Raw genomic sequence first — 16,977 nt, forward strand, 5'->3', positions numbered from 1 at the left:
TTTGCTCCATTGTGTGTGCCTACTATCATGGCCAAGCATGTGTGGACATTATGCTAGGTTTACTCATGTGTGGACATAACACATGGAGTGTAGTTCTTCTTTGTATTGTGTTATGAGAGAATGGGATATGGCTTCTCTCAATGGTTATGGTGAATGAATACATTAGGGTTTTCTCCATCATGTGTGCCTACTATCATGTCCTCTCTTTTATCATGGTATCAGAGCTTGGCTATGCTCTATTAGGGTTATGTGAGTGAGTGAAGCAAAGTGGGAAGAACCTGTGAAGCTTACCATTGGAGCTTGGAGCACACACAACGGCATTGGATTTAAAATCTTGGTTGCACCTATGAGTTGTTCTAGCCCTAACCTTGTGGATTGCAGGTAATTTAGGTAAGTGCAAGCCAAGAGAGGTGGCGACCCCAAATAGAATTTTTGAAGAAGTTGCAAGCTTTCCATCATTGAATCTTGGAAGTAAGAAGGCACATGTATTGGTAACAGATCTGGGATGTATGCAATGTATTGCATATCTAGGATGCATTAGACACCATTGGAGAACTTATGCTAGCTTGAATCTGGAGCAAGTTTGTGAAGCATTGAAGAGGTAAAAATTCTAGGTTTGTGGACTATCATTTTGGGACTTGAGTGTATGCCCAAAATTGGAGCAATTGGTCAACACATAAGTCAATATTGGATGCATTGAAGCCTTGGGTACTTAGTAGACACAATTTCTAAGCTTGTTAGAGCTTCATTTAGCAACATTAACATCTCCAAAACTCCCTACTAACAAGCAACATAGAAAGTATCAAAATTGCAGGCAATTTTCACCAAAGTTTGATTGTCCTTTACATTGTGTAACTCATTGAGTGTATGGAGCTTGAGTATGAGTCTTTAGAGCATGTAAAAGATTAGAATGTGAAGATTTAAGGCTTTCATCAAGCAAGGAATTTGTAGTGTTATGGACTGGTTGGAGCAAAACAAAGAGCTTTCTTGAAGACATAGTTTACAAAATTGAAGTCATTGGAGCTAGAGTATGCACATGTATGAATCATTGATTCATGCCCAAGCTAAAAAAACTTATTTTGAGTGATTAGAGCTTTCAAAAACTTATTTGGAAGCAACTAGAGGTAAATTTTCAATTTTAATACACTATTTACAGGTTTGGACCAAACAAAGAATTGCTTTTGGGATGTATTACTCAACTTGGGAGCTTGAGTGCATATGATTTTACATTGGACATGTATGGATGTAATTGTAATAAGGACCACCTACCCCAAGAAATCCTAGTTATACAACAAAAATATTTACACTGAGGTATATGATTCCCACACTCGAGGCCTTGCATCACACTATCCCATGCTATCCCACACTTGATCATTTTAGTAGTCTTTCACAACTTGACTAAAAGAATTCTCATGTGGAAAATGAATACAATTCCTCTTGAAAACTTGAGAAACCATCTTAGAAATTCTTATTTGTTAACTCTCACAACAAGTGCAAGGCATCACCGATAGTAGCAGATCCCCAATGACGAAGCGAGGCCAGACCTCTTGTGTGGTCACACTCCTCGATAACAAATGAGAAATGACTTTTGATTGATTCCCAAGGTCTCAAAAATTATTATATATTCTAACATTCCTTCCTAGCGTGTTTATCATTCACTCACTTCCCAGCGTATTTATCACACTCACTTTCTCACTTTCGTACTTACAGATCCACGAGTGAGCCTAGTCTTGATCTCAACACCATGGGTCTAGCCACCATGCCCAACCACTCAGTTGGATCTGGTGAATTAATTTTGGTTTGGAGGGAAGGGTTGGTGCCCGAGTACAAGGGGAGCCCCCTAGTAGTAGCTGACACATGGGGTGTTTCTTTTTGTTCACATTCAATAAAATTAAGCACACCATTTAATATGAGATTTTACATAATGATAATGTGTAAAACAAAACCTCAAGATTCGTGGGCACTAGTCTTGGGCATTGAGAAATACAAAAAATTACATAGGTAAATGAATCTCTACCACATCGTGGAGAGGTGGGTTAAGTGATCAGCTATATACCACATCTCGAAGTGGTGGCTCAAGTTCCATTCAAAAAGGTGCTACTCATTGACAAACCTATGGTGACCAACGGGTCTAGCCAGATAAGCAAGGAGTCTCATAAAATTCCCCCATATATGGTTCTATGGCGCCCAACGGGTCTAACCACATAGGCATGAGGTTAAGTGATCAGCTATATACCACATCCCGGAGTGGTGGCTCAAGTTCCATTCAAAATGGGGCTACTCGTTGACAAACCTATTGTGCTCAATGGGTCTAGCCACATAAGCAATGAGTCCCACAAAATTCCCCCGTATATGGTCCTATGGAGCCCAACGGGTCTAACCGCATAGGCATGAGGTTGTTCAAAATTTTCCCTAATGTCGTCCGACAAATTGAAGAGACCTACGCACACGACACACTCATGCAGGCATTTCTTCCTATGCATGGAACTTTTCCTTATGTCGATTAAAAGGATAGAAGGGACCTACCCGTACGACATACATGTGGTAAGTGGTCATGCGTGGGTCAATTTCTCTTACGACATCACACAAATAGAAGGGGCCTATCACACGGATAGAAGGGGCCTACCCGCATGTCACACCCATCCACAGCACACTCATGATGCCCCACAATGGCGACACCCATGAGCCGGGAACCCTGTGCAAACATTGCAGCATTCAACTCAGGCACATTTACATCAAGAGTGAACATTCGGCCCACTTTCTTTCCCTGCGCAACCAGCTTTCCATTCTTCTTGTATTCTTCTACATACAGCCCATCTGCATTAAACCTGACTTGCAAACCCTGCTCAACCATTTGCCCAACAGAAACTAAATTCTTTGTGATGTTGGGGACATGAAGTACATCAGCCAAGTACTTCACATTGCCATTCTGTAATAACAATGGCACATTTCCTGTATGCGTAATAGGATGCGTAGTATCATCCCCAGTCTCTACAAAACCAGGATTCTGCAAGGTTTGCAATTCTTTGAACCATTCTCCATGGCTGGTCATGTGATTCGAAGCACCCGAATCCACATACCATACATTTTCACCACACTTTGATACATTTTCAGACACAGTATTTATCATATGCTGCATCACAAACAGCCTCTCTGAATCATTGACATTACTGCTAGTAGACGCATAGTTATTTTGCTGTCTCCGGTCCCCTTGATTTCTTGATGGACACTCACTTTGAAAGTGACCTATTCCTCCACAATTCCAGCATTCTCTGCTATCATTTCCTGCATTGTTTCTTTGGAAATTTCTGCGACCTCTTTGACTCCCCCTCCTCTATAATTTCCTCTTCCACGTGCATTTGACCCTTGTGCATCATTTGACTGATGTTGCTGCTGGCCTTGATTCTGGTTGCCACGACCACGACCACGTCCTTGGCCTGCACCACGACCACGTCCTTGGCCTGCACCACGACCACGTCCTTGGCCTGCACCACGACCACATCCTTGGCCTACACCACGACCACAACCACAACCACAACCACGTCCTTGGCCTGCACCACGACCCCTACCTCTACCTCTGTTTGAGTAGAAGGCCTGCTTAGAGCTATTTCTGCCCTGTGATGATGAAGAATCTTCACCAAGATTCTTCTCCTCAACAACCAGCATAGGGATCAGATTTGTAAAAGTGGGAATATTTTCCCAGGTCTGAATGGAAGTCTTAAACTGCTTGTATGCTAGTGTTAAGACACGCAAGCATACCTCAACCTTGTCATCATCTTCAACAATGACACCAATAGAAGCAAGAGACTTGCATATACTCTTTTTCTTCAGAGTATATTCATTAATTGATAGGTTCTTCTTCTCAACTGTGTTCAATTCATTCTTTAGCTGCAGCTTCCTTACCTTTGTGTTGGTCGTGTCAAATGACAGCAACCTATCCCAAGCCTCCTTTGGTGATGTGGCATCCTGAATATGCCCAATCATGGTGTCCTGTACACTGACAGACAGCCGATACATCACCTTCCTTGCACCCTGGTTCCAATCCTTGAGTGCCTTTACTTCTATAGCTGTAGGGTTCTGTTCCGGTACAACCGGTGCCTCCTCTTGATCACTATCTATGTACTCCCAGTAGCCTTTACCCATAAGGAAGTTTGTCATTCTAAACTTCCAAGCATGGAAGTTGTTCTTATCCAGCTTGTCACCAATAATGCCACTGATTCCATCATTGTTAGACATTTTGCAGAAAATCAGAAATCTGCAGAAATCTGCAGCGAGCTAAAAATAGCCAATATCTGTCACCACCACAACCTGTGACCGCAACTTTCATACATACACCCAATGACCTCTGTAACACTATGTGCAGCAACCACTGCTCTGCACAACGAAGTACAACTCTGCAACTCAAAACTTGTAGATATGCAGAAAATTGTCACTTACCGAATAGTGCCGAAAATGCACTGTTGCAGAAAAACGGAGGTCGAGACGCGCCCAAAACGCGTTTCTGGCCGCAAAATTTACGCAGGTTCCTGAGCCACTCCGCCTGGACTCCAAGATCGCCTCAATCGAAGATCGTTTGAGCCGACTCCCGAACAGCCTGCGGGGTGTAGTACCAACACACAAGAGGGAGGAGAATGATGAAACCCTAACCCTCAATGCTTCTTCGGCTGCTCCTGCTTGCTTCTCACAGCTCCTCTAGGCCACCACCAGGCTCTGATACCATGTAAAGAGAAAGAGAGGAGAGAGCTTGAGCTCTTGCAAGCACACACACACTCACACAAGAGAGTACACAAAGGTGGAGGCTGAAATCTTCTTCTTCTTCTTCACACAATATCAAATGACATAATAGGTCTACAAAACGTAAAGGAACTACAACATAAGTAGTGTATATACAACGGTTAATGTGAAACCGCTAGTGAGTGAGCTGGCAAGATAAGTGTGCCATCACTGTCGGTAGGTAGACCCGTCGGTGAAGTACAGCTGTAGTATCACTGGCAAAGATCCTCGCACATGCCAGTGATGAGTGTCGGTTGGAAATCAGCCAGGTGGACCATGGGTTGAGCTTGATATCTCAACAAAGGTTCTAGCAGGTGATGCTGTGTTGGTTTATGTCAGCACAGAGGATCGGGTAGCTAGCATTTTTATGAAGGCATTGGGTATAGAGAAGCTCCAGAGGTTTAGGAGCTTACTTGGAGTGCATAGCATGGGGTTGAGCTCGAGGGGGAGTGTTAAGATATCGAGCTCCACATGTGCGGACATTGATGGACAGCTTGGGTGATGGTTTTGCACTTATGTCATTAGTGTGGTTGGTAGACATTATTGTTATGATATATGCCAATGGACTACATCATGGTGGGTGACAACTAGTAGAGCATTGGCATAGTTATAGCGCCAGGTCATATAGTCAGGTTCACACTATGGACCTACCTTTGTATGTTAGTAGTGGAGTACTTTACATTATTGAGTGTACTCTTATCTTTTAGTTTTACGCATTGTTGAGTGAAGAAGAAGATAGAAGAAAATTCAGCCATCCCTATCTCTTGTGTGTGCGTGTCTACTCTTGTGTTGTGTGTCTGAGTGTTGTTGCTTGCAAGAATCGAGACTCTCTCCCTCTCCCCCACATTCTTCTCAATAAGACTCACCTTGGTGAGCAGTATGTATTACTCTGTAGATTGCCTATAGTGCAATTTGGGCCTTTATCTTTTTATTATTTGCTTTGGGAGGACAATCTCTCATGTAATGGCCTACCTCAGTAGAGAGCAAGCACTTTCCCATATTTCTTCTTTCTACCTTTCGGAAGTATATCCATTTTGATGGGAATGTCTTCTTATGATGGTGTCGATGGTGCACCCTTTTGTGGTTGCAAGAACACTCATTCTTGTATCTGCAAACCAAATGTTCTGGCTTCATCATGCTTATTTGTAGGCTCTTTTAGCTAGCTGGGCTCATTCATTCCATTGCTTGAACATCTTCCAAGCTCTACTCTGTCTACACATTCTTGCAATCTCATCAACCACACTTTTATGCACATCTCCAAAAGTGCAATAGTTGAGTTGGTCTAAACCAAGATGGCCATCTTTCTTTGATATTTCATAATTTTCCATTTTTGATTCTGCTAATTCATGGGGGTAGCTATTGATGCAATAGATCTTAGCAAAATAATATGTCCAAAGTTGGGCTTCATAAACACAGTTTGACATGTAATCCCAACATTTTTCTATCTGGTTTAGATCACAACATTTTGCTCTAAAGAACATTGCTTTGTATTGATCTTTTTTTGATATTTGTTCACTATAGAACTGCTTAAGAAAATGACCATGCAAGGAAGTTATACCTTTGTTTAGTTCTTCAATTTGTGTGATGGTAGCTGGTAAATTATACAACCATGTTTTGAGTTTTCCTTCAAAGAAGGTTACTAGTGTGAGAAGGGTAGTAGTGGCATCCTTTCCATCTATGGTAGTTTTTCTCTAGTAGTATGATACCATTCTGTCTAGTATTATTCTGGCATCATGAACACCAAGGCCATCTAAGTTTATGCTATTGATTTCTCCCTTGAAGAGCATCTGGTTGGATTAGCATGAGGGTTTTGTGGTGCTGCGGCTTCTATAGGCTGTATTACAAACATTCTATGCTCTTTGTATTGATTCAGCCTTTTTGTTTTATCAATGCCTTTGCCATTCTTTTGTGGTATCATCCACCATTCTAATTTGAGAATAGTTCCTGATTATACTGCCATCTTTTGCATCGGACCCTTCATCTTCCTTAGCTATTCTCGCTTGATTTATTGGCTCTCTCATGTCTCCTTGCACCTCAACATCGGAGGCGATCATTTCTACATGATTTTTTACCACCATGACTAGTGTCATGATTTTCATGCTCATAGAGTCCGATAGGCACAACTGCATTTTTCATGGCAAGGTCAGTGATGAGATGAAAGTTTTTGTAATCATGCCCTTTGTTCCATTTGCATAAGTAACCTCTACTCTGTAATTTTTCATATTCTTTGGTTTCATCAGTCTTGGCTTGATTACTAATATTGTAGCTCCAATGCTGACAAACATGTCAAGGGGTATGAATTTGTCATCTTAATTCAATATTCTGACCTCGATGATTATTTTTTCCTTTATTTTTTCTTCAGAGAAAGCAACACTGAATGATCAGTCCTTCCTCTAGAATTAACATTCTGCTTAAGAGCTCTTCTATAGACCTTGTAGTTAGATTTTGTAATTTCTATTGGAGGTCTTTGTTCTTCTCATGTAGAAGACTGATCATATCATTTTACTCCTTCTAAGTTCCTCTACACAGGTTGACTTCTTCTGAGAGCTTTTCACAGTCTACACAATAGGCCCTTTGGGATCTCTCGAGTTCCTCCTTTGGGAGCTTAACTTCATTTCTCAGCCTGTTATCTTCCTTTTGAAGATTTTGGACCTCTTCTCTTAAGATTTGAAGCTCATATCTTTCTAGAGCATCATGACTCACTTTTCTTTGAGTCTGTACACTAACTGACTATTGATTAGTAAAAACAAAAGCATTTTTGTGGTTAGTATTATACCTTGGTGGCGAGGGGTTTCTTAGTTGTTGTGTTAGGAAGACAATGTCATCCACGGTAATCTTTGATTGATTTCTTTTTGTTGGTGGTGGTGACTCTTCTTCTTCTTCTACCCAAGATGCTTGCACTTCTATTTTGTCAAAGTTTCTTAGGCCATAGTCATAGCTCGCGCTGCTTCTTCTTCTTTGCTCATACTAGTCCTACTCCATTTCATCGAGCTTTGATTTTGCTTCCCAGTATGAGTGTTCTTCTTCTGTGACTCAGGCTTGACTAAAGTTTGGTTGTTGTCTCAGTGGTGGTGGTCTAGAGGATTTTCCACCCATGACTTTGTTGTGGTTCACCACCACTAATTTCGCCACAGCCTCGTCCCCTTGTGTTGGGTATTTTGTATGACTTGTTCTGGTCATGTTCATTTTTGCCTACATCTCGACACCCACTAGCCAGATTGTTGATTTTTCACAAGCTTTGTTTCATCTGCCTCTGAGGAGTAATCAATTTTTGTTATTGAGAGAGACTCTGTGTCTGAGTCATAAGACTCACCTTTTCTAACCATGAGTTGGCAGGTATATCCTTATCCTCACAGTGAGTAGTATACACTGCTCTATAGATTACCTCTGGTGCAATTTGGGCCTTTATCTTTTTATACTTTGCTTTGGGACAATCTCAGGCGTAATGGCCTACCTTACCATAGAGAAATCACTTTCTCATCTTTCTTCCTTCTACCTTTTGAATCGATGGTGGTGATGCACCTTTTTTTGTTTGCAAGAACATTTGTATCTGCAAATGAATGTTCTGGCTTAATTATGCTTATTGCAAGCTCTTTCTGTTAGCTTGGCTTGTTCATTCCATTGCTTGTTAACATCTGCCAAGCTCTTCTCTGTCTTCACATTTTTGCAATCTCTCGACCATACTTTTATGCACATCTCCAAAAGTGCAATAGTTGAGTTGGTCTAAACAAACATGGCCATCTTTCTCTGATATCTCATAATTCTCCATTACTGATTCTACTAATTCATGAGGGTAGCTATTGATGTAATAGATCTTAGCAAAATAATTTGTCCAAAGCTGGGCTTCATAAACACAGTTTGACATGTAATCCCAATATTGTCTATCTGGTTTAGATCACAACATTTTGCTCTGAAGAACATTGCTTTGTATTCATCTTTTTTTTATATTTGTTCACTATGAAGAAAAGACCATGCAAGGAAGTTATACCTTTGTTTAGTTCTTCAATTTGTGTGATTTTGGTAAATTATACCACTATGTTTTGAGTTTTACTTCAAAGAAGGTTACCAATGTGAGAAGGGTAGTAGTGGCATCCTTTCCATCTATGGTAGTTTTTCTGTAGTAGTATGATACCATTCTGTCTAGTATCATTCTGGCATCACGAACACCTTCTATTAATTTCTCCCTTAACTAGCATTCTAGTTGGATTAACATGAGGGTTTTGTGGTGTTGCGGCCTCTATAGGCTGTATTATAGAACATTATGTGCTCTTTGCATTGATTTTGCCTTTTTGTTTTATCAATACCTTTCCATTCTTTTGTGGTACTCATTGATATGCTTAGTATCATCCACCATCTATTCCAAGAATAGTTCCTAATTATACTACCATCTGCCATCTTCTGGGTCTAACCATTCATCTTTTGTAGCTATTCTGGCTTGAGCTCTCTCATTTCTCCTTGCACCTCGACAACGGAGGTAATCATGTCTACATTATTTTTTACCATGACTGGTCTCTGCTTGATCAATACTTATGTCAGTTGGGGGGTTGATTTGTGAGCAATTGTCAATGTTTTGCTCTCCATAAAAGATCCATTCTAAAAACGCCTCTAGGGCTTCACAAACTTCATCATCGGAGCTGCTCTCCACATGAGACACTATGGAACAACTTTTTCATTGCATCCTACATAGGGATCTATTTTCCTTATTTGCTCTGAAATAGACATGAAATTTGGTTGGGCATGCTTACCTTCTGAAATACATGTATCTTTGTTGTTGCTGAGGTCTTCACTCATCACATGAGGCAGGACATTGAGTCTCTAGGAGGACTCACCCTTAGCCTTCTCACTGGCCCTTTTTGTGGCCTTCAAAAGCTCCGCACACCTTACCTCAACTTTTTTAAGCACCATCACATGAGCTTGTCTTACTCTGCCTCTATTTTCTCCATCTCTATCTTTTGATGCTCAAACCTTTCTTTCAGCATAATTGGATATGGCTGCATTTTCTTTACCGATTCAGCCAGGTGAAGTGGCCATTTTACAGTAGATGGGGAGGCGAGTGCACCTTCATCGAGCCGCTTGTTGTTGATTAAGTCAAGCTTTTGTGATAGTGAGAGATGAGAATACCTGATCTCTGAGATTAATTGATGTAAGTCATCCACCTTCCCGTGGACAGTTGCAGGACTCTATTTGCTTGTGCTTACCCTCTCATTTACTGCCATGAGAGATTTTGTTTGACAGTTGGCCACTACCGTTCTTGCGTCTACTTGCGTGGAACTTGGTTGAATTGCAATTGGTGTGGAGATTTTGGTTGCACCTTGAGGCACCTCTACACAGTCTTCACTAGTTCCTCAAAGAATTTTAAAAGATGGGAAGTGGTTTAGAGATTCAGGGTCACCATGTCCGGGAGTTAAGGATACCATAGAGATTCTAGCAGAAGAGGAGGATCCAAGAGTTACTAGGTTTCCATAGCTGAGGCAGAGAGAATACTCTGCGTTGTAGAAGGTGGTCTGTTTGTGTGGGAAAAGATCTATTCTCATTTTGCCGAGCTTGTCTACCAAATCTTCTAGCCGCATCATCTTATCTTTTAAAGAAAGTGGTTTGATGATGTTAGATACTATCAAAGTTCTTTCAGAGGTACACCTTGTTAGTGCCAGGTGGCTCTTTTCCTTTTGCAGAGATAGTTGGCTCTTCTAGTGGCAATTCTACTATTTTTATACTAGGAGACAATGGGATTTCTACAGGGAGATCTGACACATCTAGACCCCATTCCTTACGGATCTTCTTTTCTGACCACTTTGCTTTGATGGTCTTGATTTTTGTAGATCTTCAGTCATGTCTTACTACTATGATCTTTTCCTCTTCTTCAAGCTCATCTGTCATGTTAATGAAAGCTTCTCCCTGCTTTACCCCTTTCAGCCTCTTTGCTTTGGAAGAAAGGCTTCTTAGAATAGGCATTCCAGTGTTGACAAATTTGTTCATCATTCTCCACTAGATAGATAACATTTTAGAATAATTGAAGAAATCTTTGGTATGTAAAGTTACTGCAATAGCAACAAGTGCCTTCTTGAAGTAGGGGTATTTGAGAGAAAGAAAAAAATTTGAGCTTATTGTAGAGAAAGTTGGCCCCTCACTAAGCAAGCAATCCCATGCAGCGATTACTGACTTTTGTAGGTCCTTTACCCTTGTATCTATAAGTGATATTAGGAGTCTTACTCCTAGGCCTTGTCTGAATAGAGGGTGACGCTCTATAGCAAGAACTCCTGAATAGAGGGTGACACTCTATAGCAAGAACTCCTAAATGCACATAATTATATCCACTATACAAGAACTCCTGCATGACATCTATAGCAAGAACTCCTGCATGACGTCTGAATAGAGGGTGACACTCTATAGGAAGAACTCCTAAATGCACATAATTATATCCACTATACAAGACGTCATGCAGATCTATCATGCTTAGGGGATAGAAGATTTGAGTTGCCCTTTCGAAAAAACGTATGTCTGCCAAGCATTGTGAGATTGAAAATTCAGCTGAACTCTTCAATTTGAAGTCCTTTTCTAAGTGGTAGAACATCTCGGGCTTTAAGATAGGAAGGTTATATTTCAGGTTTGGTATCTCATTCTAGAATGTTTAAACTTCCACTTCTATCTCTTCCTTCTCTCAACTTACACACTCTGGTTATAAATTTCTTTGCTACCCTCGGTACAATTGCCATTTTGTCCATCTTTTGGGTCTCCTAGGTCTCTCTAGAAGTACACCTCCCTTGGTTATGCTTATGGTACTACTGGCCATGCTTACTTGAATGCCTCATCCCCCCTGGCTAACGGCTTTTTCGGCTCTAGCTTCCCCACGCAACTCATTGGCAACGCTCTCTTAGGATCGATAGACGCAAATACTGAAACTTATGGCACAAAATAGAGTACTTAGGTAGTTTAGAAAGCATAGAAATAGTATGGTAAATTAGGAAAGATAGACAAAAATGAACATAATAAATAGTGATCGATCAATTATTTCTAATACAAGGGCAAAAATTCTCAAAACACTTTTTTACTCCATGGATTTCTTTTTGGGTGGATGGATAATTTAGCTATGCATTTTTGAACCTTCTTGTCTCGCATACATGCAGATTTCTTCTTTACCATTATTGGCTTCCACTAGTATACCTCCCTAGTATTTTTCTGAGGCATCAGAGTATACTATGAGTTGTTCATTATTTAGAAGCCTCATTTTCGGCAAGTGCTTACACTTCTATTTGATTTTTTCAATAGCCTTTGATTGCCTTTCAGTCCATATTGACTTGCCGGTCACATGAATTTTTGAATGGGCTGCCTATCCTTTGATAGGTTTGGGGGCTAGATCCAGGACACATAATTAAGGCATCCCAAGAACCTTTGGGCTACCTTTTTGTTATCAAATATGCCCAAAAAACTAAGGATCTCCTGAATTACATGTTCTTGTAGGACAAGTTGTCCTAAGTGAATTGTTACTCCCAGAAATTTTATCTTTTAAGCAAACATTTCCAGTTTCTTTTTTGAAATAACAAACCTAGACTTTTCCAGTTCTCTATAGATAATCTCCTGATACTCAATATATTCCTTAAGGCTATTGCTAAAGATAAGCACATCATCAATATAAGGAACTGCAAACTTTCTAAAGTTTTTGAAGACTGAATCAATGCATCTCTGAAACTCAGTGGGAGCATTCTTCAGTCCAAATGGCATGACTCTCCATTGGTGTTGCCCATGTGGAATCATAAATGCAATCTTATGCTTATCTACACTGCTGATCTTGATTTGATGAAAACGTGACTTCATTTCAAGCTTGGTAAACCACTTTGCAGAGGCTATTGACTTAGTGAGATCATCCTTATTTGGGATATGATATTTTTTGTATTAGAAACTCATTAAGTTTTCGGATATGATATTTTTTGTATTAGAAACTCATTAAGTTTTCTGTAATCTATCACTAGCCTCTTTTTTCCTCTGACCTGCTCATTGTGATTGTTTACAAAGAAAGCCATGGATGACCATTCACTGTTTGATTTTTGGATCAATCCTTTGGCAAGCATTTCATTGATTTTCTTCGCACAATCTGCATAGTCATATGGACTCATTCCGGGGTGACTTGCTCTTGTGGGGACCGCTCCTTCTTTTAGTGGCAACTCAACAGTGAACTTGTTATTTTGCCATCTTTCTAGTGGGTCTTTGGAGCAGAGAGCCTTGAACTTCTTTGTCAACTTATCCATTTCTTCTTTGAACTTCTGCTTTTTTTCTTCAAAAAACTTCTTGACAATTTGTACTAAATAAATAATGCATTGGTGTATGTGAAGTGCATACAAAGCTTTGGGGAGCCTGCGTATGTGTTGCAAGATTATGTATTGGTGAAATACAAAAGTTCACAGGTACCGCTACAGTGAGCTCATTTTGCAGATTTTTTGGTTATACTCAACAAAAAGATAGGAGATAATGTCGGACACCTTATCATCCATTGTAAATGAGAAGCTCGACAAGAATAACTTCCAAGCATGGAAGTTCAGAATGATAAATTTTCTTAATAGAAAAGGATATTGGGAGTTTATTTCAGGTGATGAGAAAGAGCCAAAACTTTCGGAAGAGAATCCCACTCTGCACAACAGGTACAAGCCTTAAGGTATGGCATGAGAGAGCCAATAAGGTGATGTATTGGTTGTCAATCAGTGTCATAGATGCAATGATTGGACACATACATGATGTAGAGACACCAAAGGCTGCCTAGGATACCTTGGTGAAGCTATACAGCACAAACACCAAGGCAAGGAAGATGTAGTTGAAACAAGAGCTGCATAATGTAAAAAAGATGCAATTGTCTATCAATGATTACTCATTGAAAGTGAAAGGGCTTGCAGATGCCCTTGCATCTATTGGTTCACCTGTGGAGGATGATGACTTAGTTTCAGTCACGTTAAATTGTCTAAGCAAGGAATATGACTAGTTTTGAACATCTATCCGAACTCAGGAGAATTTTCCAAACTTCCAGGATCTTATATCTCTGTTGATTACAGAGGAGATGAATGTTGGAAGCAAGACGGATTCTAGTAATGTGCAAGAGCAGACTTCTACTCGGACACAAGTAGAGGTAGAGGTAGATCGTCATCTAGAGAAGGACGAGGTGGTCCGTTTGGAAACCAAAATCAACAAAAACAATTAGAAAACTAGTCCAGCAATACAAGTGGAAGAGGCCAATCTCAAGGAAGGGGGAGCCAGAGAGGCCGTGGGCGATGGCAAAGGAAGCAGCCAACAAACAGATAGTAACATGGAATGCTATTATTGTGGAAAAACACGGCATATGGCAAAAAGGAGCTGCTACAAGAAAACAAAATGACATAAAGAGTGGAAATTTGCAGCAGCAAGGCAACTATGCATCTTCAAGCAAACAAGCTGAAGATAGAAGTGTTGTGATGTATTCATATGTGCATGTACCTGATGAAGTGAGAACAAAGTTGAATCTAAAGGCTAAAAAATGCATCTTCATTAAATATTCCTTGGAGCAGAAAGGTTATAGATGCTATAACTCTATGACTCATGAGATGCAAGTGAGCAGAGATGTGGTATTTGATGTGATCAGTAGCTGGTATATGCACCAACAAAGATAGATGAAGATACATATGTTAGAAGTGCAGATGTTGTTCCACAGGTACAGCAATAGTCATAGGTCTTAAGTAGACCTAGAGAGTCATTGTAAGTCCATGGTTAGGTAGGTTGAGGTCCGTGGTTAGGCAGGTTGAGGTCTGATGCATCACCTCGATACTACATGTGTAGGTACACATGTATCACGTAAAGGAAAGGAAAAGGTAGACCAACCTTTGATGCGTGACATGTCAGCATGTCACTCCTATGTGTATGGTGACTCTAGTGGCTCAGAGCAGAGCCTTGATGAGGAGCTGGGGATTCTAGTTGTGGTTACTCCTGGTGTACAGAGAACCAAGAATATTTTGACGACACTTGGCAGTGATCCAGGTGTACGTAGGTCTACATGGGTGAAATACCCTATTGACAGATAGAGATATGATGGTTATATAGCTCATCACTATGTTTACATGGTGAAAGTTATACATGGAGTTGAGCCCACTTATTTTGAGCAAGCACTTGGAAATGAGAAATGGGAAGATGCCACGGATGAGGAGATGGCAGCATTGGATGAGACATGGGAATCGGTGCCTTTGCCTAAGAAAAAGAAGGCAAATGGATCTAAGTGGGTGTACAAAGTAAAGCATAACTCAGATGGATCAGTGAGCAGGTACAAGGCCAGGTTAGTTGCCAAGGGTTATGCACAAACCTATGGGATTGACTATGAGGAGACGTTTAGTCTAGTTGCTAGGAGTGCAACAGTGAGAGCAGTCATTGCTATGGCTACAGCAAAAGGATGGTATTTACATCAAATGGATGTAAAGAATGCCTTCTTGCATGATGAATTGCAAGAAGAGGTTTACATGATGCAGCCACGGGGTTATGAGAGTGATGCACATCCAAATTTTGTGTGCAAGTTACGAAAATCCTTGTATGGCTTGAAATAGGCACCTAGAGCATGGTCAAACAAGATCGAGGAGTATCTTGTTACTATTGGATTTCTAAAATCCAATGTAGATTTTTCACTTTATGTGAAAAGGATAGAAAATGGAATCATATCGTTAGTCATCTATGTGGATAATCTGATTATCACTAGGGTGATAGTGATGCAAAAATACAAGGTGTGCGGCTACTTTTGAAGCAAAAGTTTGAGATGAAGGATTTAGGTGAGCTGCGATATTTTCTGGGCATAGAGGTGGTGAGATCACCTCATGGCATTTTTTTGGTACACAGAGGCAGTATGGCTTGGACATGCTGTCCAAGTATGGTATGACAGGTTGTAAGCCTATCACAGTGCCATTGGAGCAGAGCATGAAGTTGTCTGCAGATATAGGTGATATCTTGGAAGACCCTACTATGTATAGGCGCATAGTAGGCGGCTTGATTTATATGACTATCACAAGGCTAGATCTAAGCTATGATGTTGGATTGGTGAGTCAATTTATGCAGACCCCGAGGAAGCCACAATTGGTGACAGGATACACTGATGCTCATTGGAGTGGTAGCGTCTTAGACAGGAGATCTACTAGTGGTTTTGTTTTCTCTTTTGGGAGTGCTGCTGCCGTGAGTTGGAGCAGTAAGAAACAGCCTACAAATGCCTTGTCGAGCATAGAGGCAGAGTACAAGGGTGCTGCTATGGCAGCATGTGAGGTAGCTTGGATGCAGAAGCTACTTTTTGCAGATATGGGTGAGCCCTTGGATAGGGTTGTGGTCATTTTTTGTGACAACATGAGCAGCATACAGTTGGTGGCCAGTAACCCAGTGTATCATGCTACGACCAAGCACATTGAGGTGCTTGGTCCTAGTAACCCAGTGTATCATTCTAGGACCAGGCACATTGAGGTGCATTATCACTTTGTGAGGGTGAAGGTTCTAGCAGGTGATACTGTGTTGGTTTATGTCAGCACAGAGGATCGGGTAGCTAACATTTTTATGAAGGCATTGGGTACAGAGAAGCTCCAGAGGTTTAGGAGCTTACTTGGAGTGCATAGCATGGGGTTAAGCTCGAGGGGGAGTGTTAAGATATCGAGCTCCACATGTGCGGACATTGATGGACAGCTTGGGTGATGGTTCTGCACTTATGTCATTAGCGTGGTTGGTAGACATTATTGTTATGATATATGCCAATGGACTACATCATGGTGGGTGACAACTAGTAGAGCATTGGCATAGTTATAGCACCAACTCATATAGTCAGGTTCACACTATGGACCAACCTTTGTATGTTAGTAGTGGAGTACTTTACATTATTGAGTGTACTCTTATCTTTTAGTTTTACGCATTTTTGAGTGAAGAAGAAGATAGAAGAAAATTCAGCCATCCCTATCTCTTGTGTGTGCTTGTCTACTCTTGTGTTGTGTGTCTGAGTGTTGTTGCTTGCAAGAATCGAGACTCTCTCCCTCTCCCCCACATTCTTCTCAATAAGACTCACCTTGGTGAGCAGTATGCATTACTCTGTAGATTGCCTGTAGTGCAATTTGGGCCTTTATCTTTTTATCATTTGCTTTGGGAGGACAATCTCTCACGTAATGGCCTACCTTAGTCCTTCACGGATTCATTACTGGATGCAGTAGCCGGACACGAAATATACTCTTTTCTGGA

The sequence above is a fragment of the Cibotium barometz genome, chromosome 4, assembly GCF_041138505.1.
Source record: "Cibotium barometz isolate CiBa-2024 chromosome 4, ASM4113850v1, whole genome shotgun sequence".
NCBI lineage: Eukaryota > Viridiplantae > Streptophyta > Polypodiopsida > Cyatheales > Cibotiaceae > Cibotium > Cibotium barometz.